This window comes from Castor canadensis, chromosome 5, assembly GCF_047511655.1.
Source record: "Castor canadensis chromosome 5, mCasCan1.hap1v2, whole genome shotgun sequence".
NCBI classification, from domain to species: Eukaryota; Metazoa; Chordata; class Mammalia; order Rodentia; family Castoridae; genus Castor; species Castor canadensis.
The window spans coordinates 69,816,887-69,839,308 of NC_133390.1; the positions used below are offsets into that span (position 1 = coordinate 69,816,887).

General features: G+C 37.4%; 2 pseudogenes; both read left to right on the forward strand.

Annotated features, from left to right (window-relative positions):
• LOC109677455 (cystatin-A-like) overlaps positions 1-22,422 on the forward strand; it is a 58,603-nt pseudogene that overhangs the window by 2,681 nt on the left and 33,500 nt on the right.
• Positions 22,210-22,301, forward strand: LOC141423663 (U6 spliceosomal RNA; annotated as a pseudogene).

A 22,422-nucleotide genomic window follows, 5' to 3' on the forward strand; every position in this document is an offset into this window, starting at 1 on the left:
TAGTGGGTTCACACCTGTAATCCTAGCTACTCAGGAAGCAGATATCAGGAAAATCATGGTTTGAGGCCAACGTGGGCAAATAGTTCAAGAGACCTTATGTAGAAAATATCCAACACAAAAGGGCTATTGGAATAATAATTATAATATAAACAAAAAATTTTAGGCAGAGGATCTCAAGTGGTAGAGAGCCTGCCTACCAAGCATGAGGCCCTGAATTCAAACCCTAGTACCACCAAAAGAAAAAAAAAAAGAAAAAAAGAAGAAAAACATTTGATAAAGTGCTCTTAGGATTAAATGACACTGCAAAGAAAAAGTCATATAAATCCAAAATATTGCCACTTTGTAGAACCACTATCTTTGCATCTCCAAAAAGTCAGTAGAATCACATATAATATATACTAAATAAATATGTATTAAATATATCCCATGTATTAAAATGTACATGTCAAAAGGTCTTTCTAGATTGTGAAAGTCTAAATTCTGGAGGGAAAATGTCAAATGGACACAACCACCAAAGGTTATGTGTGAAGTTTGAATTCAGGGAAATTTTGGGAAATGAGAATATGAACTTGTTTTTAGATGAAATTTAGAAAGCATTATTAATTGTCATAAGGGTGGATAATGTGGTTGAATGGGAGAATGTCCTAATTTTTAGAAAATGCATGCTGACCACTTTACTCACAGCATCTGCATCTTATTCTTAAATGTTTTGTAATCCAGGTATGGTGACACATGCCTGTAACCCCAGCACTCAGGAGGCCAAGGCAGGAGGGTCATGAGTTCAAGGCCAACTGGGAGTTTATAGCAAGACGCTGTTTCAAAAAAGTGTTTGGCAAAAGAAATTTCACAAAAATATATATACATAATTACTATATGTGGCAAAATATTAATATTTGTTTAATCTTAGTGGTGGTATGGAGTGTTTGGCACACTAATTTTATGAGTATTTAGAAATTTTGGAAAAAAAAGTTGAAGAACTTTGTTTTTAAAAGCTGTTTATAAATGCTTATTGAATTTTTGCTTAGAAGCTTTGTGCGTGGGCTTTAAAATGCTCTCTATGACTGTAACTTTCTTTCTAAAATTAATTGTATTCCTAACACCACACACACAAAAAAAAGAATAAGCAAAACTAATTGTAACAACTCAAATATGTGGCAAGTACCAGCACATGTAAAATCATTTAAATGAGTTTCCAGTTAGAACACTTGTGGGAAGAAGGTGATGTCATTCTGTGAATAAGTGGAAAATTAGTGCCCTCTGAATAAAGCCTGACTTGGTGGAAGGGGGATTTTTGGTCTCAGCATGTCAGGGATTTCATTTCTTGATTTTGTCAATAGAAGGGATAAAAGTGAAACTCTGAAAATAAAAAAATGGAAACTTATGGACAGTTCAAACAAACAAACAAACAAAGCAGTCATGAGCTGGGTGCCTGTAATCGTAGCTATTGGAAGGCAGAGATCAGAAATCAGGGGGATTGCGGTTCCAGGCCAACCCAGGCAGAAAAAAAAAAAAAAATCAGACCCTATCTCAAAAATACCCAACACAAAAAAGGCTTGGTGGAGTGGCTCAAGTGGTAGAGTTCCTTCCTGCCAAGCAAGTGTGAGACTCTGAGTTCAAAATCTAGTAGCACCACCAAAAAAAAAAAAAAAAAATCTGCAATGGAATTTGTACAGAAAACTGTAATTTGATCTCACGGTCAAGATATCTGCTACCACCTAGTGGAGCATAACTGAAATGCAGGAAAAGCCTGAGGCAAAATTATCAACACCTCTAAGTAAAAGTAAAGAAATTCCTTCTAAATTTTCCTTCCAGAAAATTTAGTGATACATACAATTTAACTTCTCCAACTATAGTTACCAAAAAGAGTGAGTTTATTGGAGATTCTGAATATTAATAGTCTACAAACCCAAATAGCATTGCTTTTCTCCCATTACTGACTTTGACTAGGCTTGGTTGATTTCTTTTTCCTGTACTTTAACAACATTTTGATCAGGATCTGTCTTTCTAATCATTTTTTACTTATTAAAAAGTCCATGTAGCTTGAATTTTAAATTCAATTTAATGTTCACATCCTTTCCTTCCCCCATCAGCAGAGACTGTATTTGGGAGACAGTAAGAAATGATCGTGGTCTATTCTTTCACTCCTACTCCCCCCCACTTCTGGGTCTGGACGATGGGCATGGATGTATTTCTAATTTATCTGGCCCCAAGGGCTGGAGGAGTGGCTCAAGTGGTAGAATGCTGCCTAGCAAGTGCAAGGCCCTGAATTCAAATCCCAGTACCACCAAAAAACCTCTAATTTATCTGGCCCTTCTTACAGTCCTGTCTTGGTTGCCTTTGCTTCTCTGTCTGAGACCAAATGACTATTGATGTCAAATGAATGGGTGCTATATATCTAGGAGCATGTACACTGCTATCAGCTGTCCATATGGCCCTTACCTGTGACCATGTAGTGAAGGAGTCAGAAGCATAAAGGAAGATATGGTACTTTGCTCCAGCTCACGCCACCTGCAGAGACCTATAGCTTGAGTCTACAGGTCTCCTGATTTAGTGATCCAAGAGTCCTTTCCTATTAGCTTCTGTGGTGAGTAAATGTAGATTGCATGAATGAAGATAACAGGCAAAATAGAGTAATGTTATTTGAAGGAACCACAGACTATTATATAGCTCTGATATAAGAAAACACAATCCTAAACAATGTAAGTGTACACAGTTTATATAAAAAGTATTATTCCAATAATGTATCATTAGTAACTGAACCAATATGTAAATTTAGAAAGGTTATTTTTTTTAAAATTAAAGTAGCTCATAGTTCTATATACTATTCATCACTAAAAATAACTAGACTCCTTAGAGAAATAGTTGATTACAGGGCTGTGGTAGGAAATATACCAGGTTAATTTATGACATCTTGTGCCAAAAAGCAAAGATACTATAAAATGGTAGAGCACTTGCTAGCATGTGTGAGATCCTGGGTTTCATCTCCAGCAACACACAAACACACACACACACACACACACACATATACACACACACACACACACATATATGCACACACACACACAAACACACACACACAAACACACACACACATACACACAAACACACCCACACACAAAAACATGAGTCAACTTGAATATGTAATTACTTAATATGTAATTGATTGAAACATTTCAAACATAAAAAATCATGAGTTTACAATATCATCCTCCCACCCCACCTCTTAAGAAAAGAATAAAAAAAAAACCCTTAAATGTCACAATTGAAAGTTTCAGGGCACCAACTCATAATGTGTTAACTGACAAGTTAAGGAAAAGAATCAAGTATTTAGCCTGTTGATGGTAGAAAATTCTTCCTTATAAAGAATTTCATTGTTAATAGATAATATTTTGTAACATATTACATAATAAGCTATATAGGCATAAAATATGTCAAAGCTAAGCTACATACTTCAAGTGTATATATTTTATTGTACAACAGTTAAATCTCAATAAAGCTGTTAAAACATAAATAAGTGAAGTAAAACAACAACAACCACAAAAGGAATGTCAGTATTTGAAAAATCTCCATTTTGCTACCTAATGAAATAATGAGTCAGAGCTGCAAAATATTCTAAAACCATTGTATAAAAGATTAATGGTGGACTTTACAATGGAGGGTCAGGCTGACAGTAGCCACAACATTCAACCGGCATAAGACATTACATGCTTTATGACATATTGCAATAGAAGTAGCATCGCCATGTTGTAGTATGCCAAAAACATTAAACCTAAATCTAATCAAGTCTGTAAGAGTGAATAGCAATTTAAAGAAACATGAAGTATAACGAAATAAATGAAAGGACATCACAAGAAAGCAAGCAGCCAAGTCCGGGATGTGGAACATCACGTGAGCTAAATGACCTGGTTTCTCCAATAAGTCAATGAGGAAAGGCAGGGGACTGGGTGGGTGGTACGGATGCTATTGTAAAAGAGGTTTAAGTGGGGCACCAATGGCTCACACATGTAATCCTAGCTACTTGGGAGGCTGAGATGACAAGGATCAAAGTTCGAGGCCAGCCTGGGCAAATAGTTGGTGAGATTCCCACCTCCTAAGTAACCAGAGCAAAATGGGTTAGAGATACAGCAGAAGCAGTAGAGAGCCTGCTTTGCAAGCATGAAATCCTGAGTTCAAACCCCAGTCCCATCAAAGAATGAAGAGAGAGAGACAGATTGAAGACAACCACAGTGCAATAAACATAGACATTAATCTCAAAACTAAAAAGAGTGCTCCACCCCAAAAGAAAGAATCCTATTAAATATTTTGGATGAAAAGAAAAATATGTTACTTTTCTTGAGATTATTAAATTTACCAAAGTATTGTCTGAAATGCTATATATTAGAACCTCTGGGATCCATTTAAAAGTGGTTCTGAGAAAAAAGCTAGTCTTAAGCACTTACTGCAATAAAAATTGAAGAATGTAAATGAATTAAATTCACAATTCAAAAAGCTAGAAAAATAAAAACATAGTAACCAAAAGGAAAGGAAAAAAACTAATAAATGTAAAAGTTCAAATTAACAAAATAGATAGTCTCTGAAAAATCTAACAAAATAGACAAATCAAAATAATAAAAGGGAAATAACCATTTAAACAGAGAAAATATTTTTAAAATCATAAGCAATTATTTATACCTCACTATTTGAAAAATTAGATGAAATGGATAATTTCCTACTAAAATTCAGTTTATCAAAATTGCATTTTGATAAAAATAAAATATAAAAAGCATAAGCAGACCAATGTCCATATAAAAAATAGAAAATTACTGATGAGTTACCCCCCATACACACACACACACACACACACACGCACAAAATCAGGCTCAGTTTCAAAGGAAAATTCTATCATCTCTTCTAGGACCAGACTGTCCCAATACAACCTAACTTGTTCTAGAGAAAAGAAATGTCCAAATTCATAACACTGATTCTTAAATATGACCAAGATGACACAAAGAAATGACGGTGCTTGGGAAATGGAGGCAGGAGGATTGTGAGTTTGAGGCTAGTAGGGCTATAAGGTGAGTGCCTGTCTTAAAACAAAGAAAGACAAGAAGGAGGAGGAGGAGAAAAAGAAGGGGAGGAGGAAATGGCAGAACACTATCACTTATGCTGTACGAAGATCCTAAAATAATATATTAGTAAACAGGCTTCCATGGACATTACATTGTCCAGTGAGATTTAGTCTAGGAATACAATAGTGGTTCTTAGTAGAAAATCAATTATTGTTATTCACCATATTAATAGACCTATGTTTTAAAAAACCATATAATTATCTATGTAAATTCTAAAAAGCATTAAACAAAATTCAATACCTATTTCTGATGTTTAAAAAGCACTTAAACCAAGCACAGTGATGTGTGCCTGTCACTCCAAATACTTGGGAAGCTGAGGTAGGAGGATTGTTTGAGCCCAGGAGTTCATGGTTGGCCTGGGCTACTTACCAAGTCCCTATTGAGAAAAAGAGAAAGGAAGAGAGGAGAGGGAGGAAGGAAGGAAGAAGGAAGGAAGGAAGGAAGGAAGGATTTAGTAAAATTTCCTTAATTAATAAAACATGTGCTTCAATCTTAAAGCTAGCATCTCACATATGACATCATAGTATAGCTACAAAATCTCAGAAAATCAGTTGTAAACTTAACCAAGCCACTAAAAACCTCTGTTAGCAGAATATAAAACTAACATACAGGAATCAAAAGGTTTCAGAGACACTAACAGTAACCAGTTGGAGAAACAATCAGAGGAGAAAGCCGGATTTACAGTAGCAACAAAACAGATAAATTCCAAAGAATAAACTTAGCAAGAAATGTACAAATCAGTATGAGGAAAATTTAAATATGCCTGAAATACCAAAATATAGACTTGAGCATGTAGAAAGACATGCTCTTGAATAGGATCAGAAACATTAAAAAGATGTCTGAGCTAGGCTCCCATGGCTCATGCCTGTTATCCCAGCTACTTGGGAGGCGTGGTTCAAGGCAGCCCAGGCAAATAGTTCATAAGAACTCATCTCCAAAATAACCAGAGCAAAATAGAGTAGAGGTCTGGCTCAAGCAGTAGATCATTTGCTTTGCAAGAGCAAGGCCCTGAGTTCAAACTCCAATCTCACCAAATAATAATAATAATAATAATAAGGTATAGCCATTTTGAAAAAAATAAAATTGGACCCATATTTCAAACTATATGCTAGAATAAATTCCCAATGGCTCAGAGCCCTAAAGCAAAAATGAAATGAAACTGTATAAACCCCAAGAAGAAATCCGTAGTGAATTCCACTATAACTTGAATGTGAAGAAAGGCTTTCTAACTATGACTCCAAACTCAGGTTTATATTAAAAAATACTAGCAAATTTGACTACATGAAAATAAAAAATGTTTACATCATACACACACAAAAAAAAAAAAACAAAAGCAAAGTCAATGACAAGTCACCAAGAAAAATATTTGCAGTGCTTATCATAGATAAATTACTTTCAGAAATCAAAGGAAGCAAAGACCAAAATCCAATAAAAGTAGTCAAAAGGTATGAACACATACTCCAATATTGCATCAGAAGAAAAAGGCTGTGAAGTGAGCAGTTACAGAATTCACTCTCTGCTTTTAATTAAAAGATAAGTAACAGCAAATTACCAGGGCTTTTGATATCAAGTTGCTTAAAATACCTCTGCATAGTACTTAATTAAAAACAACAGAACGAATTAGAAAGTTGTGATATAGTTAGTTAGTTAGTTTTTGGCAAAATAGTTAGTTTTGTCAACGTTTAATAACACTAAAACCTTGAGGATAACTCCAAATTGTAAATTTTTTTTGTGGTACTAGGGTTTGAACTTAAGGTCTTATGCTTGCGAGGCAGGCGCTCTACCACTTGAGCCACTCCAACAGCCCTTTTATTTTTCTAATTTAAATTCTTTTCTTTTATTTCTTTTATTCATATGTGGATATAATGTTTGGGTCATTACTCCCCTCTTCCCCCCACTCCCTCCCTCTCACCCCCACAACCTCACTTCCAAGCAGAAACTGTTTTGCCCTCATCTCTAATTTTGTTGAAGAGAGAGTATAAACATTAATAAGGAGGACCAAGGGTTTTTGCTGGTTGAGATAAGAATAGCTATACAGGGAATTGACTCACATTGACTTCCTGTGCATGTGTGTTACCTTCTAAGTTAATTCTTCTTGATCTAACCTTTTCTCTAGTTCCTGGTCCCCTTCTCCTATTGGCCTCAGTTGCTTTAAAGTTTCTGTATTAGTTCCTTTGTATTGAGGACATCAAATGCTAGCTATTTTTTTAGGTGTCTTACCTATCCTCACATCTCCCTTGTGTGCTCTCGCTTTTATCATGTGATCAAAGTTCAATCCCCTTGTTGTGTTTGCCCTTGATCTAATGTCCGCATATGAGGGAGAACATACGATTTTTGGTCTTTTGGGCCAGGCTAACCTCACTCAGAATGATGTTCTCCAATTCCATCCATTTACCAGCGAATGATAACATTTCGTTCTTCATGGCTGCATAAAATTCCATTGTGTATAGATATCACATTTTCTTGATCCATTCATCAGTAGTGGGGCATCTTGGCTGTTTCCATAACTTGGCGATTGTGAATAGCACTCCAACAGCCCTTTTTTTGCATTGGATATTTCCAAGATAGGGTCTCACAAACTATTTGCCCAGGCTGACTTTGAACTGATATCTTTCTGATCTTTGCCTCCCGAGTAGGCAGGAGCTCCTGAGTAGTCCCAAGTTCAGCTTGCATTTCTTTGTATCAGGTTTTAGCACAAGGCCCTGGGTTTGATCCCCAGTACTGGAAAAATATTGCTGATTCTTTATATCTGGCTTTATAAGTGCTAAAGTAAGCATATGGGCTTATCTTGAAAAAACAATTCTGTTTTTACTTCTAACATGTGACTAGACAGCATTACGATCACTTTAACTAGTGATTAAGTGGCTGAAATTTAAGCTCCCTCCAACCACAGGATCCTGTGATGTTATGATAGTTCTGTGATAACTCAGTTGAGCAAGCATTACCAAAATGTCATTGGCCACTTAGTGGCAGCACTATATATCCTAACTGCGTGTAAGTTTCTTTAAAATGGCAATAAAAAAACCTACTAATAGATTTGGAAACTAATTTTTATGAAGATATTTCAGGCAGATCACAGATACATTCGTTGGATAAACAAGCAAAAGGATGAATATCCTTTAAAAGGGCATTGGAAACAAAGCAAAACACATCCTGTCTTTGCCAAAAATAGTGACTACAACCTAGAAAGTTCGACTAGGAAAGATCTTTGGACCTAGAAAAGATTCAGAGGGAGAAGAAAACTGCTAACATAGTAATGATAACTACAACTACAGAGACTGGAAAGAGATTTAGAACATACTGCTACTTGGCTATCTAAGTTGGAAATAATTAATTACACTTTCAGGAATTCAATTTCTTTGCCTGGACCCTGAGTTAGATCAAGGGTCAACAAATGTTTTTGTTTGTTTGTTTGTTCGTTTGTTTTTTTCTGTAAAATGCCAGAAATAAATCTTTTAAACTTAGTAGACTACACATTGTGGCAACTACTCGGCTCTGTCATCTTAGCACAGAAGCACCAATTGACAATGCATAGCAAAATAAGCGTGGCGGGTTCCCAAAGAACTTTATTTTTGGACACTGATATTTGAATTTTATGTAGTTTCACATGTCATAAAATACTATTCCTTCTTTTGATATTTTTTGTGACCATTTAAACATGTAAAAACCATTCTTGGCTCAAAGGGTATGAAAAAAAAAAAAAAGCAGTTGGACTGGATTTGGCTTATGTGGCTCTAGTTCAACAATCCCTGGGATAGAAGCTCTCTAACTCCCTTCTAACGCCGGCCTGTGATTAAACTGCTATGGATCCCCTGCTTAGCTAGCCAGTGTGAGAAGTAGCTTCTTTCACACCATCTCGCACCTTCTTCTGCAGTGTAAAGCAGTTTCTCAAGCTTTATTTCCTTACATTCCCATTAGATAAGATTTTTAAAAGGCTTTTCCTTTTTCTTGGACCTCATATTACTTTTAAAGGATCTTTATTCTTCCAAATATATATCTGTGTTTTCAAATTTTACGTCTTTCTTTCCCCCTTTACTACAAAGAGAATCCCAGAAGTGTCTTCATTAATCTGAAAAATCTCTGTCTTGCAGTTGGTTAGACTTGAGAAATCCCAGTGAAACACTCCCCCCCTCCAAAAAAAACTTCCTTTTTTTTTCTGCTGTAAAAGAATTCAAGTTTTCCATGAGCTCTGTTACCAGTGAGGTCAGTAACTTACACTAGCTTTATGGAACAAGTTCCAAGTAAGACCTCTGCTTGACTTTCCCTTAATCCTTTCTTCCATGTGATCAGAATCCAAAGTACGAGAGGGCACAAAAAGAGCACTTGCCCTTCTCCCATGTGCACCTAAGACCATGAAACCCCCACCTTTCAACCAAGACTAGCTCTACGACCACATACCTGCGAACAGCTACAAGAATAAGACATTGGGAATCTACACTTATGGTTGGTCTGTGCAAAATGTCTTTAACTTCCAGAGGAGAGATAGGAGGTAGCAGTGACCAGAGGAGAGGAGAGGAGAGAGTAACTGCACAGTGCCCCATCTTCATAAAGAAGTCTCTCACTTCAAGCGGTATAGTGCCTACCTAGCAAGTGTGAGGCACTGAGTTCAAACCACAGTATCACTAAATAAATCAAATTTAAAAATCTCTCACCATTATGGTGCCTCATCAGGAATGAAGAGGGAACCCTGAAGACTTGACCATTGAGTGCAGATTGTGAGTCAGGGGTCCTGTAGCATCGTCACCTCATCTGTCCCATGAGCCTGTGTAGGAAGTGAAGTCAGAAAGATGATTACCACTTTTGGAGTAGATGAGGAATGCCTAGACACACTCCATTGTTCCTCTTCGTGCTTTGCTCCCACCCTCCTTCATTTCAGGCCTCAGAGATTTCTGTTCATTCATTATTTCCCTTCCCCTGAGCTGGGATAATATTTTCAAGTCCCACTTTGATTTCAGGCAAACACCTGTCTACTGTCTCCCATTCTAGAATTTAATCTCTTTTTTTTTTTTTTTGAAGTACTGTGGTTTGAACTCAAGACTTTGTGCTTGCTAGGCAGGTGATCTACCACTAGAACCACACCTCCAGCTCTAGAATTTGATCTCTTAGAGCACAAGTCAGAAAGTCTTGCAGATTCTGCCTTCTAACATGCAACAGTTAATGGGGACAAAGAGAACATGAGCTTGAAGTGGGGAAAGGCTAGGAAGAAATAGAAAAAAAAATGTAAATATCTGACATACCATCTGACCACCCATTCATTTTGCAGTACTTACATGGTTCTAGATACTTTGCTGGCACAATTTTGTGCCCATCACCACCCCATCCTTCTAATACAGTACATTGGCTAATTCACTTTCTATTTCTAATTCCATTTTCCTCAATTGAGTATTTCTGTTATGGCTCTCTATTTCCATATTAGAGTAAGATCAGATCATAAAGCCCTATGCAGCTGCTAAATGGGAAGTTGTAAAATAATACGTGATAACACTGACAATGAAATAATAAAAACAGTATGAACTATACAATCATAATTTTATAATATGCATACAGTAGTCTCTCAGTATCCACGAGGGATCGATTCCAAGACCTCTCCTAAAAAGAAAATCATCAGATGCCTAAGTCCCTTATTTGGAATGGCATAATATTTACATATACCCACTCATATCCTCCTCCGTACTTCAAATCATCTCTAGATTACTTATAATACCTAGTATAAGGTAGATGCTATGTGAATAGTTGTTACACAGTATTATTTACTGAATAACAATAAGAAAGAAAATCTCCACACATTCACTACAGACCCAATTTTTACCAAGTATTTTGGATCCAAGATTTGTTGAACCCACAATGTGGAACCCACAAATATGCAGGACCAACCATACTTGAATATAATCCATAGAAAAAGGCTGGAAAGCTGACCATGATGGTGCCTGCCTGCAATCTCTGAGAGTTGGGAGGTGGAAGCAGGAGGATCTCAAGTTCAAAGCGAGCCTCAAAAAAGGTCCTGTCTCAAAAACAAAAACAAAAGGGCTGGTGGCATAGGCCAAGTGGTAAAGCACCTACCTAGCAAGCCCTGAGTTCAAACCCCACCACCACCCAAAAAGAAATGTTTTTAAAGAACAAGAGCAAGGATCTTCAACAACAAAAATAAGTAAGAAAAGAAACATCTCAAGATGAGCATGGTGGTTCACAACTGTAATCCCAGCACTGACAAGGCTGAGGCAGCCAAGGCTACACAGCAAGACCTTATCTCCACAAAACACAACAAACAAAATCTCTGGAGACCATCTCAGATTCTGGTTGGGTTTCCTTGCTCACTAAATTTTTTGTACTAGTTAAATTTCTTGGCTGTCTCATGGGAAATGTATTTAATAAACGTATTTTGCAAATTACACATACACTAATTTCTAATCCAAGAGGACACTGTGTTACTATTGCAGGAACGGTACAGAAAGTATGACTGACCAGCAGGATAAGACTCAAACCCAGGTGGTTGGAGGAAAGGAAGGTTTATTACGCTAGCAGACCAGCATCTGGGTATCTCCAAAATGGCGCAGTATTTCAAGTCTGTTTCTCCACTATTTACTGTAGATTAGCGAGTAACTTGAATTTGTCATACTGATTGTAAATGTCCTGGTTTATTGGTTAAGTGAGTCATCAATAATCTGTTGGGTAAAAATCTGGTCTGACTACTGTGCAAACTTCCCGGTGCCTGACCCCACCCTCTGCCTCCAGGTTCTGCTTGCTCTCATTTTTTTTTCTTAGAAAATCAACAGCTCCACTTTCTTACACAGACTTGCAGCTCAGAGTCATGGTATTTAGAACAGCGAACAGCACTGATTCCTGATATAACCACTGAAGAATTATGAATGTGAAGATTAAGAACTCTCCTGTCATTGCTGAATCAACTTGATTTTATTTAAAACCACTTTAATTAGATTTAAATGTCAGACTCATTTATCTTTAGCTCCATTTTTTTGGTGGTATTGGGATTTGAACTCAGGGCCTCATGCTTGCTAGGTAGGCACTCTATCACTTGAGCGACTCTGCCAGCCCTTTTTTTGTGTTGGGTATTTTCAAACTATTTGCCCAGGATAGCTTTGAACTGTGATCTCTGCCTCTCAGGCATGAGCCACTGGGCACCAGGCTCAAGCTCCATTTGAAGTTACAGTCCATCGTGCTCATCTTCTGTTTGGTTTGGGAGTTGCTGTATAACAGAAGGAGTGCCTCTGTATTTGTGCTGCTGAGTGTAACAAAAAATAAAAAACTACCTGCTCAGAACAGACCCACTTTGGGGGTAAACACTGAGGTGCTTTCCAAACTGATCTCTGACACTCTCTTTGAGAAAGTATCAAAATTATAGCCTGGATCTCTAAGTCTAATCTAGCTGACCTTTGGTTAACCTTAGTTTAACCTCCAGGATTTTAATGACCCTCAATTTGTTTATCTATTCATTCAACTCTTTATTGATGTCTGGAATATGTGAGATACTGTGCTATCCATCAGGGAATGAAACAGTGAACAAAGCAGACATAGTCCTTGTCTGTGACTATAATTAGACCTATATGTGGTTTATGTAGAAGTAAGGCCAAAAAAAAAAAAATCCATAAAAAAGTGAACCAGCAATCCTAATAGACTGTGGTAAGAGATGTGATAGTGTAACTACAATTGCGGAGTGGTACAAGAGCACACCAAGAGGCACACGGTATTGGGGGATGGGAGGTGTGCCCCAGGGACATCACACCTCAGCTTAGGCCTACAGCTAGCATGCCATAACAAAGTACCACAGACTGGAAAGCTTAAAAAAACAAATTTATTATCCTACAGTTCTGGAGCTGGAAATCTGAGATCAAGGTATAGCAGGATTGTTTTCTTTGGAGGCCTCCCTCCTTGGCTTGTCATCCATCTCTTCCCTGTGTCCTCACATGGTCTTCTTCCCTCTGGCACTGGTGCCCTCCTCTTATGAGGACATCAGGTAAGGTATATTGGGTTAGGGCCCACCCTAATGACCTCCTTAACTTAACTTGCCTCTTTAAAGACCCTGTCTCCAAATATGGTCACATTCTGAGGTTAGGCCTCTGGGGTGTACTATTCAGCCCCGAACAGGCCTGAAGCATAAAGAGGCATTAGTCACGTGAATATAAATGCAGGAATGGGTTTCCAATGTGAGCAAGAGGTAAGAGAAAATCCCCCTAAAAGAATTTGACAATTGGCAGGTCAGAAAGGCCTTGCATGCTGTGCAAAAGAGTGGGAACATCATAGTAAGAATAATGGACAGCTATTGAACGCTTTAACTTAGGAATCAGTGCTTTTTAGAAGAAATATTTGGCTACTGAGAAGTCCATTAGATTGTGAAGGGTTTTGTCACTATCCAAAGATTCTTAAAGCAATCACTATGCCAACCAAGGCAGATGTTTCTCTTTCTTCATATGATGAAGGTTATGAATCTAAACTTATCCTTAAAGCTAAAGAGGCACTGTTTGATACTGTTGGGGTGGCAGGTTTTGCAGCAATTGTGGCATATGGACTATCCAAACAGAAGAGCAGGGGAAAAACAAAATGTCCTCCAGCTGATTTGCCTGAGCATGGCAGCCCAAGGCTTTGCTGTGGGAGCAATGACTGTATGGGGAATTCTGGGCAAAACCTCAACCTTAGAAGAAGAGATGCTGTCTTGGTCTTGTTGGAAGTTCCTGCTTTTAGTTAGATATCTTATATGAAAGTTACATGTTCATGTCAGAATAAAGAATTTGAATGGATTTGGTGATAACCCAGTATTTTGATAATGGCTTCTTTCCTTTCAGGTTTATTTGCCTGATGATCAAGTTATCAGTGACTAGTTCACTAGTCATTCATGGGAGTCAAGTCAACACAAAAGAAATACGTCACCTAAATGCACTTGATAGTGTTAAAATCTCCACCCTCTTACACCTTTATGGTGAAATTCATTCTAAAAAATACAGCAGGCCAATCCTGAAGGATTTCCAGTGTGCTATAGAATTTCATGTGCTTTGGGTGTCACGTAGTAATCTTGTTTGCCTCATCTGCCTTCCCTGTGGACTTGTTTGAAAACTTCAGTAGAGTTGGTTGGCTATTGAAGAACTCTTTCAAAAAAATGCATGAAATAGGACTGGGATATAGCTCAGTGACAGAGTGTTTGCCTTTCATGCCTAAGGCTCTGGGTTTAATCCCCAACACTGCAAAAAAAATTTACATGAAATATAAGTCTTCCCATAACTGAAAGTATGTGTGTATTTGTCTGTGTGTGTTTAAACCAAACCATACAAGCAGTATTTATTTCAGAATCACGCTTGTAAACCTGAGAATAAATTAATCAGCTCTTCTATAATTTTTTTAGTTCCTTTTTTTTTTTTTGCAGCACTGAGGTTCAAACTCAAGGCCTCACATGTGCTAAGCAGGTACTCTTACCACTTGAACTACTCCGCCAATCAGAATTATAATTTTTAAATGTCATCTTGGAATAGAAATATTTTTGCTTTGGTTTTTGAAGTGTTGAACATCAAACTCAGAACTTTGCACATTCTAGGCAAACTCTCTATGACTAAGTTACATCCCCAGGCCAGAAATAGGTACTTTAAGTATAATACAAGAATAAATGAAGAATACTTAAATGAGGGCAGTATGTTCTCAGTAAGAATCATAAATGTTAGATAACTTACCTAAAATGGAAATTATTAACAGTTTATAAGCAAACCGATGTAGTCAGACATTAGACACAAACTATGAACTACTTACAGAATGCTTTAGTGCACTTGTAACATTCTCTTGTCTAACCTGAACATACATTGCATGGTGACAACTTGGTATATGTATTGTTATTGAAGTAAGTGAATATATCGAGAGAGAGAGAGAGAGAGAGAGAAATATTTGCCTTTTGTGTGAAGAATAGATTGAAGAGCATGGTTGAAGGGAAGGCCAGGGAATACTGCTGCTGTTATTCAGGGGAGAAAAAGTTGTGACCTGAACCAGGCTGGGACAAGCCAGGAGAAGTGGATCGAGTTGAGATAACGAAGAAGAGCTGCTGGTTACTGGAGAAGGGAGTGACAGTGAGGGAAGAATAGAATATAACACTGTTCTATCTGAGAAATGGAAGGACTGAGGCATGAAACATGAAAGGAGGAGGACCAGATGTATGGGAGAAGTTGAAGGGTTAGTCAGGAGCAGAACCCTGCAACAGAGAGACCATCCTGCATTATCCACTCAGCTTTGCTCCTGAAGACCACATCTTACATTAGGAAAAGAAAGAAGAAAAAGTACTTGGGTACTCAGACTCATTTGGTTATAATGAGAAGACTTTTTATTTCATTCATTTCAAATATTAAAAATTAATCAAAATTCAACTGTATATTCCTATCCTGTTTTACTTTCTTCCTTTCTCTTTACATTTATAGATCCTTCAAGATGCAACTGGGGATACAAAATGAAAGGGTGATTGCTGTAGTTTTGAGATATCTAGAAATGAAAATATGACTGCTTTACATTTATGTAACACTAGCCACAGCCAGGCATGGAATCAAGATATACATCCCCATTTCATTCTCACAAACCTGTGAGGTGGTTATTATTTTCTCCACTTTACAATGTACTTGATGATGACAAAAGTGAGCTAACTTGTCCATGGTTACACAGTCACACAGAACTTGAACTTAACTGTCTTTGACTCTAAAGCCGATGCTCTTAACCATTATGCTATCTATCTGCCTCCAGCAAGTCCTCCTTTGAGAACTGGAATGAACTTAAACCCATTCCATAAAAGCCTCTTACCATACTTACTGAAAATAATTAAGTATTTTTAGTAAAACATATCCCAGAAACTTAGGCTCCATGTTCAAATACAGTATGAATAATGCCCCTGGAGTTGTGCAACCTAGCAACCCCATAAAGGTACTGGCTTTGATAAATTATCAAGTCAGAGGCTTAAGTCAGACCTAGTAAATAGACTGCTATACACCACATCTGTAGGAAGAGATTAGAGCAAATTGTCAAGGCTTCTGCATCTTGGCTAGTGTGCAGTGAACCTGAAGCTTAGATGGTTATCAGTGAGTATTACCTCAAACTTCTGGCCACCCAGCTGCATTTCCTTTGTTTTGAATTCTTTGTTGCTGTTGCTTTTTTCATGTTTGTTTTTGTTTTTTGTTTGGGATTCTTAAAAGAAGATCATTTAAACTAAGTCTAGTTTCATTTCTCTGATTGAAAGCACTGTGTACTTAAACTGATTCTAAGTTTCCTCAACTGAAAATAGAAAATTTAACCAAGACATGTTCATCCAACAGCCTTCAAAGATTCCAGAAGACTGCATGGGCTAGTGGACAACTTCTCCCATAAGGAAGTGATGAGCTCTGTGAATTTGTTCACATATTTACTGGACAGTTGCTGTGCTTGTTAATCTAGGAGCTTTGAGAGGTAACAGCCAAGATATTGTCTCTGCCATAGAAGAGATTACAATCAGATCATGGAGAAAATATGCATGTAATGAATGAGATAATTAGAATACGTAGTGCAAACCAAGAGGTAAGGGAACCTAGAGAAAGCTCTGGTTGATTTTTGAAAGTAGTACTGGATGCAGGTTGATGGAGAGAGGAAGAATGACATCCTTGTTGAGAGTCATATTAGCAAGGAGGTGGAGGCAAAAGTGAAACTGAAGAAGAGATAAGAGACATTAAGAAGAGCAAGCTAGAGTGAATTTCTGAGAGAAATCTGGCTCAAAATGACCGTTGAGAAATTGAGTACTATTAGCATTTCAAATGGGTTTGGTAGGTGACAGGAAGAACACAAGTTATGGAGCAACATCTCTTTTTAAATGTATGAGAAAAAAAAGTACGATTTTCAGGAGGAACTCGAAGGGCGGGACCCAGTCAGGATGTATGAGCAATAGCAAGTAAGGGAATGATGAAAGTTTTGATGGAGTGCTACCTGAGGAAACAGCAGGAAGAGTGAATTTGAAAGATCTTATGTAATCACAACTGTCAGCCCGTTGGAGTAATTCCTGGTGACATTGTCCCCAGGTTTTTGTGCAATAGCTTTGAAGTTGGAGGTTTCCAACACTGCAGAAATATTATGTCAAGATTTCATCATTCAGTGCAATGTAAGGCTTGGATTGGTAATACTCTATTTCAGTCTTTGAGGCCCTCTGTAAGAACACAGTATTTCTACATGTCAATAGAGGTAAAATAAAAGAAGTTTCAAAATTTAACTCTGCCTTCCCTTTCTCTCCCAGGTGGCTGAGTCAGTGCAAGGGAAAAGGAGCAGGAGAAGGGTTAAAATGGAAATGACACAGAAAGTAACAGTACTCCACAGGTTATAGAAATATTGATCCGCTTGACTCTTTAATTTTTTTAATTGATATATAATAATTGTGCATATTTATGGGGAAAGCTTGGCTTTCAATTGACAATGTGGTAGTCCTTTCACAACATTGTTGGCACCACTCTGTTGATTACAGAGCTCTCCCTGCCTGGACACAGAATCCTCACCTGGGATTGAGAGCATGGGCATTGGGCTAGGACAAACACTGTAACAATTGGCACGTCACATGTCCCATTGTAGTATATGATGGAGTACTACAACATAAACCTAGAACTGGCTTATATCTACCTCAATATGAATAGCACATATTGCTCTTTTAATTTCTTTGTGTTTTCTTTTGTAGAAATGGCTTCCATCTAACAATAGGTTACACTCCAAGGTTTCTCCCTTTTCACCTCTTAGTACCTCTATAAGCTTAAGTAACTGGGCTTCTAAATTTAATGCACAAGGAGTTGCTTTTTTGTTTTGTGTTTTTAAAAAATTTTTATTTTATTCATATGTGCATACAATGATTGGGTCATTTCTCCCCTCTTCCCCCACCCTTCCACCCCCTCCCTCTCTACCTCTACCCTCTCGATACCCAGCAGAAACTATTTTGACCTTATCTCTAATTTTGTTGAAGAGAGAGTATAAGCAATAATAGGAAGGACCAAGGGTTTTTGCTAGTTGAGATAAGGATAGCTATACAGGGAGTTGACTCACATTAATTTCCTGTGCGTGGGTGTTACCTTCTAAGTTAATTCTTCTTGATCTAACCTTTTCTCTAGTTCCTGGTCCCCTTCTCCTATTGGCCTCAGTTGCTTTAAAGTATCTGCTTTAGTTTCTCTGCGTTGAGGGTAACAAATGCTATCTAGTTTTTTAGGTGTCTTACCTATCCTCACCCCTCCCTTGTGTGCTCTCGCTTTATCATGTGATCAAAGTCCCATTCCCTTGTTGTGTTTGCCCTTGATCTAATGTCTGCAAATGAGGGAGAACATATGATTTTTGGTCTTTTGGGTCAGGCTAACCTCACTCAGAATGATGTTCTCCAATTCCGTAAATTACAAGCAAATGATAACATTTCATACTTCTTCATGGCTGCATAAAATTCCATTGTGTATAAATACCACATTTTCTTAATCCATTCGTCTGTAGTGGGGCATCTTGGCTGTTTCCATAACTTGGCTATTGTGAATAGTGCTGCAATAAACATGGGTGTGCAGGTGCGTCTGGAGTAACCTGTGTCACAGTCTTTTGGGTATATCCCCAAGAGTGGTATTGCTGGATCAAATGGTAGATCAATGTTTAGATTTTTAAGTAGCCTCCAAATTTTTTTCCAGAGTGGTTGTACTAGTTTACATTCCCACCAACAGTGTAAGAGGGTTCCTTTTTCCCCACATCCTTGCCAACACCTGTTGTTAGTGGTGTTGCTGATAAAGACTATTCTAACAGGGGTGAGGTGGAATCTTAGTGTGGTTTTAATTTGCATTTCCTTTATTGCTAGAGATGGTGAGCATTTTTTCATGTGTTTTTTGGCCATTTGAATTTCTTCTTTTGAGAAAGTTCTGTTTAGTTCACTTGCCCATTTCTTTATTGGTTCATTAATTTTGGGAGAATTTAGTTTTTTAAGTTCCCTATATATTCTGGTTATCAGTCCTTTGATGTGTAGCTGGCAAATATTTTCTCCCACTCTGTGGGTGGTCTCTTCAGTTTAGGGACCATTTCTTTTGTTGAGCGGAAGCTTTTTAGTTTTATGAAGTCCCATTTATCTATGCTATCTCTTAGTTGCTGTGCTGCTGGGGTTCTATTGAGAAAGTTCTTGCCTATACCTACTAATTCCAGAGTATTTCCTACTCTTTCCTGTACCAACTTTAGAGTTTGGGATCTGATATTAAGATCTTTGATCCATTTTGAGTTAATATTGGTATAGGGTGATATACATGGATCTAGTTTCAGTTTTTTGCAGACTGCTAACAAGTTTTCCATCAGTTTTTGTTGAAGAGGCTGCTTTTTCTCCATTGTATATTTTTAGCACCTTTGTCAAAGACAAGTTGGTTATAGTTGTGTGGCTTCATATCTGGGTCCTCTATTCTGTTCCACTGGTCTTCGTGTCTGTTTTTGTGCCAGTACCATGCTGTTTTTATTGTTACTGCTTTGTAATATAGTTTGAAGTCAGGTATTGTGATACCTCCAGCATTGTTCTTTTGACTGAGTATTGCCTTGGCTATTCGTGGCCTCTTGTGTTTCCATATAAATTTAATGGTAGATTTTTCAATCTCTTTAATGAATGTCACTGGAATTTTGATGGGAATTGCATTAAACATGTAGATTACTTTTGGGAGTATCAACATTTTTACTATGTTGATTCTACCAATCCATGAGCATCGGAGATCTCTCCACTTTCTATAGTCTTTCTCAGTCTCTTTCTTCAGAAGTTTATAGTTTTCCTTGTAGAGATTGTTCACATACTTTGTTAGGTTTACACCTAGGTATTTGATTTTTTGAGGCTATTATAAATGGAATTCTTTTCATATATTCTTTCTCAGTTTGTTCATTATTAGTGTATAGAAATGCTAATGATTTTTCTATGTTGATTTTACATACTGCTACCTTGCTATAGCTATTGATGGTGTCTAAGAGCTTTTGTGTAGTTTTTTGGGTCTTTAAGGTATAGGATCATGTCATCTGCAAATAGGGATATTTTGACAGCTTCTTTACCTATTTGTTTTCCTTTTATTCCTTCTTCTTGCCTAATTGCTCTGGCTAGGAATTCCAGTACTATGTTGAATAGGAGTGGAGATAGTGGGCATCCTTGTCTGGTTCCTGATTTTAGAGGGAATGGTTTCAGTTTTCCTCAGTTAAGTATAATGCTGGCTGTAGATTTGTGATATATAGCTTTTATAATGTTGAGGTACTTTCCTTCTATTCCTCGTTTTCTTAGAGCTTTTATCATGAAATTGTGTTGGATCTTATCAAAGGCTTTTTCTGCATCTATTGAGATGATCAAGTGGTTTTTGTCTTTGCTTCTGTTAATGTGGTTCATTATGTTTATTGATTTTCATATGTTGAACCACCCCTGCATTCCTGGGATGAAGCCTACTTGGTCGTGGTGAATGATCTTTTTGATGTGTTGTTGAATTCCGTTTGCCAAACACAAGAAAGGGATTGGACTTTGAGCACATGATAAAAGCTTTAGCACACAAGGGAGGGGTGAGGATAGGTAAGACACCTAAAAAATTAGTTAGCATTTGTTGTCCTTAATGCAGAGAAACTAAAGCAGATACCTTAAAAGCAACTGAGGCCAATAGGAAAAGCGAACCAGGAACTAGAGAAAAGGTGAGATCAAAAAGAATTAACCTAGAAAGTAACACACACGCACAGGAAATCAATGTGAGTCAACTCCCTGTATAGCTATCCTTATCTCAACCAGCAAAAACCCTGTTCCTTCCTATTATTGCTTATACTCTCTCTACAACAAAATTAGAAATAAGGGCAGAATAGTTTCTGCTGGGTATTGAGGGCATGGGGGGGAGAGGGAGGGGGGGAGTGGGTGGTAAGGGAGGGGGCGGGGGCAGGAGGGAGAAATGACCCAAGCCTTGTATGCACATATAAATAATAAAACAATAAAAAAACAAAAATAAAAGGAAAATACATGCACTACAAAAAAAATTTAAAAAATAAAGAAATGGTAGAGAAAGAAAGAGCTAAAAAAAAAAATTCGGTTTGCCATTATTTTTTTGAGGATTTTTGCATCAATGTTCATTAAGGAGATTGGCCTATAGTTCTCCTTTTTGGCAGTGTCTTTACCTGGTTTTGGGATAAGTGTAATACTGGCTTCATAGGCAGTTTTCCTTCCCTTTCTAGTTCGTGGAACAATTTAAGGAGTGTTGGTATCAGTTCTTCTTTAAAGGTCTGATAGAATTCAGCAGAGAATCCATCAGGTCCTGGACTTTTCTTTTTGGGGAGACTCTTGATTGCTGCTTCAATTTCATTTTGTGTTATAGATCTATTCAGGTGATTAATATCCTCTTTGTTCAGTTTTGGGTGATCATATGTATCTAGAAATCTGTCCATTTCTTTAAGATTTTCAAATTTATTTGAATATAGGTTCTCGAAGTAGTCTCTGATGATTTCCTGGACTTCCATGGTGTTTGTTGGTATCTCCTCTTTTGCATTCCTGATTCTGCTAATTTGGATTTTTTCTCTCCTCATTTTAGTCAGGTTTGCCAACTTTTTGTTTCATTGATTCTTTGTATGTTTTTTTTGGTTTCTATTTCATTGATTTCAGCTCTTATTTTTATTTCTTCTCTCCTTCTCTTTGTTTTGGAATTTGCTTGTTCTTGTTTTCCTAGGAGTTTGAGATGTATCATTAGGTCATTGATTTGAGATCTTTCATTCTTTTTAATATATGCACTCATGGTTATAAAATTTCCTCTCAGGACTGCCTTTGCTGTGTCCCATAGGTTCCGGTAAGTTGTGTTTTCATTTTCATTGACTTCCAGGAACCTTTTAATTTCCTCTTTTAGTTCATCAATGACCCATTGTTCATTAAGCAATGAGTTATTCAGTTTCCAGATGTTTGTTGTGTTTTTTTTGAAATGCAGATTCTATGGCCCACACCTAAAGAGACTGTAATTTAATAGATGTAGGATAGGGCTCAGGAATCTTTCTTGAACCAGCAGCATTGGTGATTCTGGTGTGGGTGGTCCCATACCACCTTACCAAAGCAGTGCTAAGTTGAACCCAGCAACATAATTGATCCATGTCAAAGCCAAACTCATAAGTTAGCATTTATCAAGAAGTCAGCACGTGTACTAAAATTGAAAGGATACAGAAATTAGCATAGCCTTGTGCAAGGATGACACACAAAATCGTTAAATGTTCCACATTAAAAAAAAAGCATTTTCCCTATTTTCATGCAAAGAATATTTGAGCCTCTTTCCCAGGGTGTAAAGTGACACAAAGTCATGCTGGGAGGTGTCTGGGTGTGTCTGACAGGCAGAATTTTCTTCTA